This window comes from Bos grunniens, chromosome 15 (assembly GCF_055505025.1).
Source record: "Bos grunniens cultivar Pamir isolate PY7600 chromosome 15, Bosgru_T2T1.0, whole genome shotgun sequence".
In the NCBI taxonomy this organism is placed as follows: Eukaryota; Metazoa; Chordata; class Mammalia; order Artiodactyla; family Bovidae; genus Bos; species Bos grunniens.
Window position 1 is genome coordinate 47,402,609 of NC_141179.1, and position 11,543 is coordinate 47,414,151.

Genomic DNA, 11,543 nt, shown 5'->3' on the forward strand with positions numbered 1-11,543 from the left:
ATCAGAGTGAGATGTTTTGGTCTCACAGTCTCCAGGTTGGGGAAGAGGGCTGGGGATTGAGCTGTATAAAAACTCTCAGAGCGCTTCTGGGTTGGTGAACAGTTGAGGTGTTGAGAAGGTGGTATGCCTGCAGAGGGCATCGAAGTTATGTGGCAGTCCCCCTCACATGCTTTGCCCTATGCGTCTCTTTCATTTGGCCATTCCTCAATTTTACCCTCAGTATTAATCAGAACACGTAAGAAGGTGTTTTCCTGAGTCCTGGAAACTGTTCTAGCAAATTATCAAACCTGAGTAGAGGGTCATAGAACCCTAGAATTCACAGCTGGTTGGTCATAAGTATAAGTGGCAATCTGAGACATTTTGTAAGCAGGTAGGGAAGGGGGTCCCCAGAAGGAAAGAATCAAATACAGCTTTCAGACACAAGAGAAGCCATTTTCGGCCTAAGCCATTCTGTGCTCTAGTCTGACACAGCGTCTGCCCTTGAACAGGTCTTGTGCTGTGCGCTCAGTTGTGTCCGGCTGTTTGTGACCCCATGGACTGCAGCCCACCAGGCTCCTCTGTCCATGGGGATTCTCCAGGCAAGAATACGGGAGTGGATTGCCATTTCCTTCTCCAGGGGATCTTCTTGACCCAGGGATTGACTGCACACGTCCTGCATTGACAGGCAGATTCTTTACCTGCTGAGCCACCTAGGAAACCTCCAATAAAGATCTTAAGAGAAAAAAAAAAAGAACAAGACTTTTCAAGCAAGAGAAGTAACCAAAGTAAGGGTAATAAATCAGTTGTAAAGACTCCCAGTTCTGTTTCAATGGTAAATGTTAGCCTGAAGCACTTTCTTGAGCTGTTTTTCAGAATTTAAACCCTTTCTGAGTAAGTACCCAATTCCTAGATCAACTGGAACCTAAAGGATGCTGCTGCTGACTTTTTCTGACCCTTGGGACTTCAGTCAACTAAAGTTGGAGCTCTGTCAAGTTCTGCTTCTATTCTCTGCAGAATTCTCCTGCTCAAGCCCCTTCTTGTATATGCATGCATCCTTAGCTTAAAACCTCCCCAATTTTGCTGTTTAGGGAGATACTACTTTGGGAATGATTCCTGATGTTCATCTTACTTGTTACAAGTAATAATTTTTTTTATTTCTCCTAATCTCTGTCTCCTTTGCATCTTTTGGCTTGACACCCACAAAAAGCTGAACTGAGTTTTCTGGTAACATTGTGACTGGCTATGTTGCAGGAAGGGAAACTTCTTACAGGGCCTGAGAGTGGGCTCTTGTCTAACATTCTGAAAAGAATCGTTGGAGGAAACACATGAACTGACAAAGCAAGAAGGGCTGGGAAGGGGTGCCTACATGGAGAGCAGCAGGATAAGGGAACCCAGGAGAACCGCTCTGCCACGTGGCCCGCCATCTCATTTTATGGTAATTGGGTTACTTTCCAGGTTGTCTCTGGCCAATCATTCTCACTCAGGGTCTTTCCTGGTGGCATGCGCATCCCTCAGCCAAGATGGGTTCCATTGAGAAGAATTCTGGGAAATTGGTAGGACATTTGGACTGGAGTCTCTTTTCTGCCTTTGACCTTTCTTGAATTCTTCTAATTGGTGATAGCTTGTTAGTTCTGCGCTCCTTACCAGGACCTCCTGTTAAGATAACTCATGCAAGAGGGTACTACCTTGCCTAGCCAGGGCAGGTGTTTTCAGTCAGCGTTCCCCTAACATCTGGAGTGGGGACAATCTTGTGGGACTGACCCGTTTAATTTGTTGGATCCGATCCTAACTCCAGGTAGATAGTATAATTTAGTCAAATTGTTGTAAAATTAGCTGGTGTTGGAGAATTGGTTCATGTCAGAGAAAACTCTTCCAGAATTGGTGTCAGAAATACAATTTGCTAGCTTGGCCCTAGCTCATGGAATCTTGTGATCCAGGAAGAGATGGAATGGAAGAGCAGGGGACGAGGAACCTTAGATTTCTGGGTGGCCACATAGTCACCCATGCTATGAGACAGCAGCTGTGCTGTAATCAATTCCCAAAGGTAAATTTTACCAATGGAATTTAGCTATAGATCCAACTCCTGGGGCATTGTTCACTAGAATCTCGAGGAAATGGAAACTAGTAAGAAAAAAGCAAACTACGCAATCTTTTGGTTATTGATATCTGTAGTAGCTAAAATGAAATAAGAAAGAGTGCTGGATTGGACCTTGATTGGCTTGAGCTTCGGCTACTAGCCCCAAAGCCACCAACAAAGGGAAAATATTATGTGGGGACAACAGAAAGTAAGACTCTGGTCACCAAGAAGATAGTCTGTGTTGGGAGAAGACAAAACCAAGAAACTACTAAAACCAGGGGATATAATGTGAAGGAATTGTTTTACTTTATAGATTAGTATCATCAACTTCTTAAACAGCCTTCACTGAAATGCATTGTGAGAATGACTAATTTGGGGATAGTAGTTTTTTTAAATGCTACAGAATGGAAGAGCATGTTTAGGTTGATACAGGGCCTATAGCTTACTGTGCAACAATCACCAGTGGTTATACATGATCCAGACACACAGTAAGTTTTTCCTGAGGAAATGGCCAGCCTGCTGGATTGGATAAAAGCCACTGTAAGGTCTGTTTACCCTGGTAAGGTTAACTATTCATCTGCTGCTGCTGCTGCTAAGTCGCTTCAGTCATGCCCGACTCTGTGCGACCCCACAGACGGCAGCCCACCAGGCTCCCCCGTCCCTGGGATTCTCCAGGCAAGAACACTGGAGTGGGCTGCCATTTCCTTCTCCAATGCATGAAAGTGAAAAGTGAAAGTGAAGTCGCTCAGTTGTGTCCGACTCTTAGTGACCCCACGGACTGCAGCCCACCAGGCTCCTCCATCCCTGGGATTTTCTAGGCAAGAGTACTGGAGTAGGGTGCCATTGCCTTCATCAACCCCCATTAAATGGCAAATGGAACACTTCAGATAAAGAAGCTGATCTGCTTCATGTGCAGGCCATGTGGAATGGATTTTATGATGAGGATATTCACTCCCTTGATCTTGAGTGACCTCGGCCTGCAGCAGCTTAAAGTGGAGCTTTGGTACCCAGCCAGAGACTGAGGTCGGGTCGCAGTGGTAAGAGCACTGAATCCTAACCACTAGACCAGTGATCAGTGACAAGGCCCTGGCTCTTCAGCTTTGCAGAAAAGAATTCCCACAAAAAATGGAAAGTAGTGAAACCAGTAAAGTATTTATTAGGGGGGAAAAGTACAGTACATGAGGACTCGGAGAGACTCGGAGAGAAAGAGAGGGTCTCTGAGTTGCAGCCTCGTGGCAGTTTGAATTACTTTTATGGGGCATTTCTTCTGGGTTTCCTTTGACCAATCATTTTGATTTGACTGGTTCTGAGCCGTATTTGGTTTACCTCAGGAGTCTCCCATATGTGCATGTTCATCTCTTAGCCAGGATGGATTCTAGTAAAGAGACTTATGGGTAATTGACTTTACTTACTATGAAGTGATGTCCCCTCCCTTTTTGACCTCCACGGAGTCTTTCTGTGCATATGTAGTCCGGGAGGTCTCCTTGACTTCGGGAATGAGGAATATGTGGTCTCTTATCTCTTACCTGGGCCCAGACGCCTCCATCGTCTTGTTTTCATGGAGTTTCTGTCCACAGAAGATAAGTTATTCAGCCAGCAGCCCATCCATGTCCTGCCTCACCCTGACTATGCCCAGTACCCAGGACACAGTAAATGCTATGGTTAAGTAGGCTCCTTTTGCATGGACACCACTGTTGCATCGATGCCCCATGTAACTTTACTGCTACGTATTCAATCACCAGTCCAAGAAATCTTATTTGATCTGTTGTCTTCCCTTCTCATCCATCTTACAGATGCTAATAAAAACATTATATTAATTAACAAGAGAATGGGGAGATGTGGATGGGAGAATCAAGGGACTCATCCCAACAGGGTGGATATCTTTAGATGGTTATCAAGAAAGGGAGTTCAAGTAGCCCCATTTGTCCTTAACTGTTTCTGCTCTGAGACTCTGTCCTTACTTACAGAGGACACTGATGACCCCTAGGGCCCACATTCTATCTGTTCTCCAAGACCTTATTTTCTAAGGTCTTGTAAGCAAAAAATGTAAGGTTGATGTACCGCAGTTGCCTACATAGTTAAGATGCATATCTAAAGAATAATTTCAGTGAGTCCAGATTCTTGCATCTTCCCATACATGGAAAAGAACTAAAATAACTTGAAATACCTATTCTTTGTGATTAGCAGCAACTTTTTGATGTTCAACCAAATGTTTGTTTCCCAGCAAAAACCTCATATATATTCTTGTTCCTCCCTAACCGCTTTGGAGCAGTTCCTCAGAACTACTTGAGACACTGACTCCTGGGCTATAGCTCTCAGTTTAGTCAGTTCAGTCACTCAGTTGTGTCTGACTCTTTGCGACCCCATGGACTGCAGCACACCAGGCTTCCCTGTCCATCACCAACTCCCGGAGCTTACTCAAACTCATGTCCATCGAATCAGTGATGCCATCCAACCATCTCATCCTCTGTCTCCCCTGTCTCCTCCTGCCTTCAATCTTTCCCAGCATCAGGGTCTTTTTCTGTGAGTCAGTTCTTCACATCAGAAGGCCAAAGTATTGGAGTTTCGGCTTCAGCATCAGTCCTTCCAGTGAATATGCAGTGATTTCCTTTAGGATAGACTGGTTGGATCTCCTTGCAGTCCAAGGGACTCTCAAGAGTCTTCTCCCATACCACAGTTCAAAACCATCAATTCTTCGGTGCTTAGTTCTCTTTATAGTCCAACTCTCACATCCCTTACATGACTACTGGAAAAACTATAGCTTTGACTAGATGGACCTTTGTTGGCAAAGTAATGTCTCCGCTTTTTAATACGCCGTCCAGGCTGGTCATAGCCTTTCTTCCAAGGAGCAAGTGTCTTTTAATTTCATGGCTGCAGTCACCATCTGCAGTGATTTTGGAGCTCAAAAAAACAAAGTCTCCCTGTTTCCATTGTTTCCCCATCTATTTGCCATGAAGTAATTGGACCAGATGCCATGATCTTAGTTTTCTGAATGTTGAGTTTTAAGCCAACTTTTTCACTCTTTCACTTTCATCAAGAAGCTCTTTAGTCCTCAGAAAGATCCCCAATTAAACTTAACTCACAAATTTACATTGTGTGTTTTTCTTTCAGTTGACAATCTTATCTTTCACTTGTGTCTCATCTCCTTAATAACATCATTTTTGATCACTCCCTCCTTTTTCATTTGCCTAATCCCCCTTTTCACAGTGATTTCACATATATTGTTGCTTTTGATAGAACCAGCACTTGCTACATATTTATCGTCCTTATTCTTATGGATAGGTGGTCAAAAACCTCTCTTCCCCTGATATGGATGACATTGTTCTCCAGAAATCAAATTCAGAGAAAGAGATTAACATGCAAGAGATTTGGGGATTCCCTGGTCATCCAGGGGTTAAGACTCTGCCCTTTCACTGTTGTGGGCCTGGGTTGAGTCCCCGGTGGGGGAAAGAAGATCCCACTGCAAAAACAAAAACAAAAATGAAACAAACAAACAAAAATAATGCAAGAGGCTTATTAGGAGATGCTCTGTGGAAAGAAAGGGAAGGTAGCAGCATAGAGCGGAGGGACAAGTTGAACTGTGATGCTATCTCCATAGAGGCTTCAGTGGATTTTATGGGAGTTTTGAAGCTGAGATGACCCTTCAGAGTTGTTCTGAAATAGGGTGAGGGGCTTGCTTCATTTGGGAAAATCCCAGAAGCTGATCCCAGAACAGCAACTGTTACCCATCATTTTCCTCTTCTATATTTTCTCGATTTCCTTCACGCCTAGCTAGCACCTCTGTTGATTTCAGTGGCTTACCTGATGGTGTGACCCAGACTTTTCCCTTCAGGAATCTGAGCCTCAGTATCCATGCTCTCCTAAGTCAGAGCTGCTGCACTTGTCATGACCATCAAAATAGAGCAGAGCAAGGCAGTATCAAGAGGTTCCCAAATGAAACAGTGCCAAACACATCCCCCTATGTCTCCTTTGGTAACAGCTATCCTATCTCCCTTTATTTATTTATGATCACGCTGCATAGCTTATAGGATCTTAGCTCCCCAACCAGGGATTTAATCTGTACTCTCTGCAATGAAAGCACAGAGCCCTAACCACTGGACAGTCAGGAAATGGCCCCTTCCATCCTGCCTCCCCTTGTTCCTGTGATCAGGATTTGAGTTGAGAATTTTAAGTTGTTTTTTAAAAAATACTATTTATTTATTCATTTTTGGCAGTGTTGTGCCTTTGTTGCTGCGTGCAAGCTTCCTCTAGTTGCAATGGGCAGGGTCTACTCTCTAGAGGAGGTGCACGGGCTTTTCACTGTGGAGCACGGCTCTGGGGCACCTGCTCAGTAGTTATGGTGCACAGGCCTAGTCTGTGCCGCCCCCAACCCCCCCCGCCCCCCCCCACCCCGCCCACCGGCCCCTGGCATGTGAGATCTTCCCTGACCAGGGATCAAACCCATGTCCCCTGCCTTGACGGGTAGATTTACTGGACCACTAGGGTAGTTGGGGTTCCAGTTTTGAACAGTGATGGGCAGAGGGATGGGACTGTGAACTTCCTAGTTAATTTGGGAAGTCTGATTCCATTTGGGGTACCTATGTGTCATTGTGTTAGGAAATCTATTCAAATTCTGTACAGATAACTAGTCAACTCTTGGGCTAACTGTGAAACTGGAAATTAAATCTGTTACTTGTCAGCAACCAAGAATTGATGGGGAAAGGTCTCCCTCTTGTGGAATTTGTAGAAAGTACACGATATCCTGAACAAATGGCATCTTCTGACAGGCAGTTCCAACCAGGTGTGCACAGACCCCTGCAGGGCAGAGCAGTGGCTAAGGGATGGGTTTTAGAATCAGTTTCCTGTGTTAGAATCCTGGCTCTGCCACTCGCTAACTGTGTGACCCTGCAACGCATGTCACCTTCTAAACTTCCATTTCTTCCTTCCTGTGCAACATGGAAATAATAGTACAGAATTTTGGTAAAGATCCAGTGAGATAAAGCATTGTTGTTCAGTTGCTCAGTCATGTCTGACTTTTTGCGACCCCATGGACTGCAGCACACCAGGCTTCCCTGTCCATCACCAACTCCTGGAGCTTGCTCAAACTCATGTCCATCGAGTCAGTGATGCCATCCAACTATCTCATCGGCTGTCGTCCCCTTCTTCTCCTGCCTTCGATTCTTCCCAGCATCAAGGTCTTTTCTAATGAGTCAGCTCTTCGCATCAGGTGGCCAAAGTATTGGAGTTTCAGCTTCAGCATCTGTCCTTCCAATGAATATTCAGGACTGATTTCCTTCAGGATTGACTGGTTTGATCTCCTAGCAGTCCAAGGGACTCTCGAGAGTCTTCTCCAACACCACAGTTTGAAAGCATCAATTCTTAGGCGCTCAGCCTTCTTTATGGTCCGACTCTCACATCCATACATGACCACTGGAAAAACCATAGCTTTGACTAGATGGACCTTTGTTGGCAAAGTGATGTCTCTGCTTTTTAATATGTTGTCTAGGTTTGTCAGTACTAAACCAACTAGAGATAAAGAGTAGTTAGAATAATATGTAATGTCTGCATCTGCCATTTATACTGGCGATCCTTGATGTAATTTAATGAGGTCTGACTCCTGTCCTCCCTGGCTTCCCACACCCCATTCACTGTGTCCACAGTCAGGGGAAAGGAACTCTGGTTGCAGTGAGGTAAAGAAAGAATGTGGGAAACAAATGCCCGCCCCCACTGAGATATAGGTAGCATTTATTTAACAGACAGTAACAGCTCCTTTTATTGTCAGGCAGTCATACATTCATTCACTCGAAACACACACACACACACACACACACACACACACACTGATTTGTCAAAACAAAACCCTCATTGAATTCAGCCTCCCTAGAAAAGCCTTACTGTATAGTCATCTATTGTTATTCATGCAGCTTCCTGGGGCTTCAATCTCCCACCCATGAACTTCTCATCAAAGGATTCATTCAATACAAACAATTCTCTTCTGAAAGGAGAGGGATAAATTCTGCATCTAAGAAAAATATAATTAGAAAATGTTATATATTGTTATACTATCGTCCGTTGGTATCCGTGGGGGATTGGTTCGGTAGAAACAAAAATCCACAGATGCTTAAAATCCCTATTTAAAATGGCATCCCACAAAGAGTACAGTTGGCCCTTCTCTCCTCGGATTTGTCATCTGTGGATTCAACCAACCTCTCAGTTGACTGAATCCATGAATGTCCAACTTGCAGATAGGGAGGGCCGACTGTGTTAGTAGTGTTAGTAACTGAGCAATTGTAATCAATCACAGGAGCACTTCAGCTGCTGAGAGGAGTCGTGGGAGCATAGAGAAGAGCGACCTGCAATTGAGGGCTCTCATGGAGGAAGAGATTTGTTTGCCTAGATGTAGGAGGGCCGATGCCCCCATACAGGGAATCTCTTGCATAGCCCTCTGGCGGGAGAGGGCTGGGCAACTTTGGAAACTGAGAGAGGTGCTGGGAGCCCTGAGAGCGAGGTGGAGTTGGAGAGTGCCAATAGCTGAGGATGGCTGGCACCAGCGGGACTAGGAGGATCACGTTAGAGAGTTTAGTGCTAATCCTCAAAGGAACGGGTGTATTTACTATTAATTCTGTTCCTTCATTCACCCAGCCAGCCAGTCATTAAGGTAATAAATACTGCCAGGAACCATGAAACACAGAGATGACTAGAACATCAGCATCTCCCTCAGACAGCTCATGGGTCTGTGGGAAGAAACAGACACGAAAGCACCAGCCTTACAAGGAAAATATTTCAATGAAACGTCATGGTCCAGTAGAGGTCAAAGGAAGAAGTGGTGGATTCCTGTTGACTAGATAGTAAGGGTTGGTGGGGATGAGAACTGTTTTTTTCCAGAAGAGGTCAGTGTTGAAATAAGAGTATTTGCTTGGAGAACACGATTGGCAAGTGGTTTCCCCTTTCTTCTCAGTTCTTGAGATGCACTAACCTTTCAGAGCTTACACAACATGCTCTCAGCTTTCTCAGTTGAGCTGAGAACAGCTGTGCTGTTCTTTCTGCCTAAAAGGATCTTCTCTCTCCTTTCACTTAATTAACTTCAACTCATTCTTTAGCTGAATTGTGATTTCCTTGCAGACATTTTTCCTAGTCTATTTTTTCTCTTTTCCTTCTTTTTCCTTCTCTTTCCTCTCCTTTCTCTCCTTCTTTTCTTTTTCCTCTACCATAGGTCCCATTACAGCTAAAAATGTGTTTATTTATGTGCTTTTTTGATTCATGTCTGTCTTCTCCTGTAGACTGTAAACTTCATGAAGGCGGGGACTGTGTCTGATTTTGTGGGCTTCCCTGGTGTCTCAGATGGTTAAAAATCTGTCTGCAATGTGGGAGACCTGGGTTTGACCCCTGGGTCAGGAAGATCCCCTGGAGAAGGGAATGGCAACCCACTCCAGTATTCTTGCCTGGAGAATTCCATGGGCAAAGGAGCCTGGCAGGCTATACAGGCTATGGGGTCATAAAGATCTGGACATGACTGAGCCACTAAAACTAATACATATCCCCAGTACTCACCACGGTTGCTTAAATAAATTAGAAGTGAGAGTATAACAAAATGACCAAAGATATGAAATATTATATAACAAGGAGAAATTTTTCAAAAGTTTAGATGAAGAGTAAATAAAGTTTGAGAAGAGATGGGTGGGCAGGGAGGAGATCTTGAAGAATTTAGTTACCATCTAAACAACTGAGTCATTAAAGGATATTTTAATGGGAGTATGGAGATGCAATGAGGTAGGGCCAGGGAAATCAGCTGGTAAAGAATGGTGATAGGAGGACTTCTGTGGTGGTCCAGTGGTTGAGAGTCTGCCTGCCAATGCAGAAGACATGGTTGTGACCCCTGGTCCGGGACGATCCCACATGCCCGTGGACAATCCCGTATGCCTCGGAGAATCTAAGCCCAAGTGGGCCGCAACTACTGAGCCCACGGGCCACAACAGTAGAAGCTCTCAGCTTGCTTTGTGAGAAAGTCCGCACCCAGAATACTATGTAAATAAATAAATAATTGAAAAGTAAATAATGGTGATGGATCAAGTTAGAGGAGATGGATTTTGAAAAGTGGGACTGAAGCGGAGTGTTCCTCAGAGCGTATAGAGAGAAGAGATATTTGGAAAGTGGCCTCAAAAGAAATAACTGCAGGCTGTGGGAAGAGGACTCTTGACACCGTCCGAGTAGCCACCTCAGAGTCACAAGAAAACAAGGAAAGACAGTGAATAGTCGAAGACACCAGGGTTTCTGGCTTGGGAGACAGGCAGATGGAGCACACGTCAAAGTGTCAGGCTGGGACAAGAAAAGAGATAGAGCTTTCTCTGAGGCTGAAGGTGGTGTACTTCAAACTCATGTAGGGGGAGGAGGAGGAGACAAAGGGAAGGGACTTCAAAGTCCCTGTGATCTCTGTCAGCTAGGAACTGAGGTCCACCGGTCTCGGTCTGTATCGCCTCCTTCCTCATCTGTCTAACAGCTGTTCTTCAAGTTTCGGCTCAGCCACTCCAGCACTCACTGGGCACCCCTCCCCACGCTCCTCCCATAACACACCCATCAGACACCCAACCTGAGACAATTACCGGATGTTTGCCCACTAGAGCAAAGTGTGGTTGTCAGGGGAGCTTCAGTTTCACCACTTTGTCCCCACTTCCTGGAATGGCACTCACTGTTCATTTGTTTCCCGGAAAGGAAGGGGACTGGGACTTGGGTGTGGAGGAGAATGTTGACAGTGGAGAGATGAGCAGAATGACAAAAAATTTAAGGAGAAACAACCAACCTTCTTGATAAGCAGGACTGGAAATTCAGGTCAAAAGGTACAAACTTCCAATCATAAGATAAAGCACTGAGATAATAAAGATAATGTAAAGTAAAGATAACGTACAGCACGATGAGTAGCTAACACTGCTGTCTGGGATATTTGGAAGTTGTTAAGAGAGTAGATCCTAAGAGTTCTCACTGCAAGGGGAAAAAACAATGTTTTTTTTTAATTTCTCTTTTTTGGTATCTATAAGATGGTGGATGTGAAATAAACTTATTTTGGTAATCATTTCACAGTATATGTAAGTCAAGTCATTATGCTGTACATCTTAAACTTACACAGAGCTATATTTCAATTATATCTCAATAAAGCTGAAAAAAAAGACAAATGATCTAAAACCTGAGAAAATATGACATCTTATACTACTGCACAGATAGATAACCAAGTCAAACCACCTGGATACACTAAATGGGAATGAACTTTGTTGTTTGCTCAGATTGATCTGATTGACAGTCCGTTTTAGAAAGGTAGAATTTAACCATTTCAGTTGCCCATTAGTCTTGTGATAAGCCAAATGATTTTTAATCAAACATATTTTTTCTTGCAGCTTATCTAATAATTTTATCAATATTCTTCTTTTTGCTCCAAAAAAAATTTTTTTTTCAACCTGGTTTCTTGGAAGCCTGCTGCTGCTGCTGCTAAGTCACTTCAGTCGTGTCTGACTCTGGC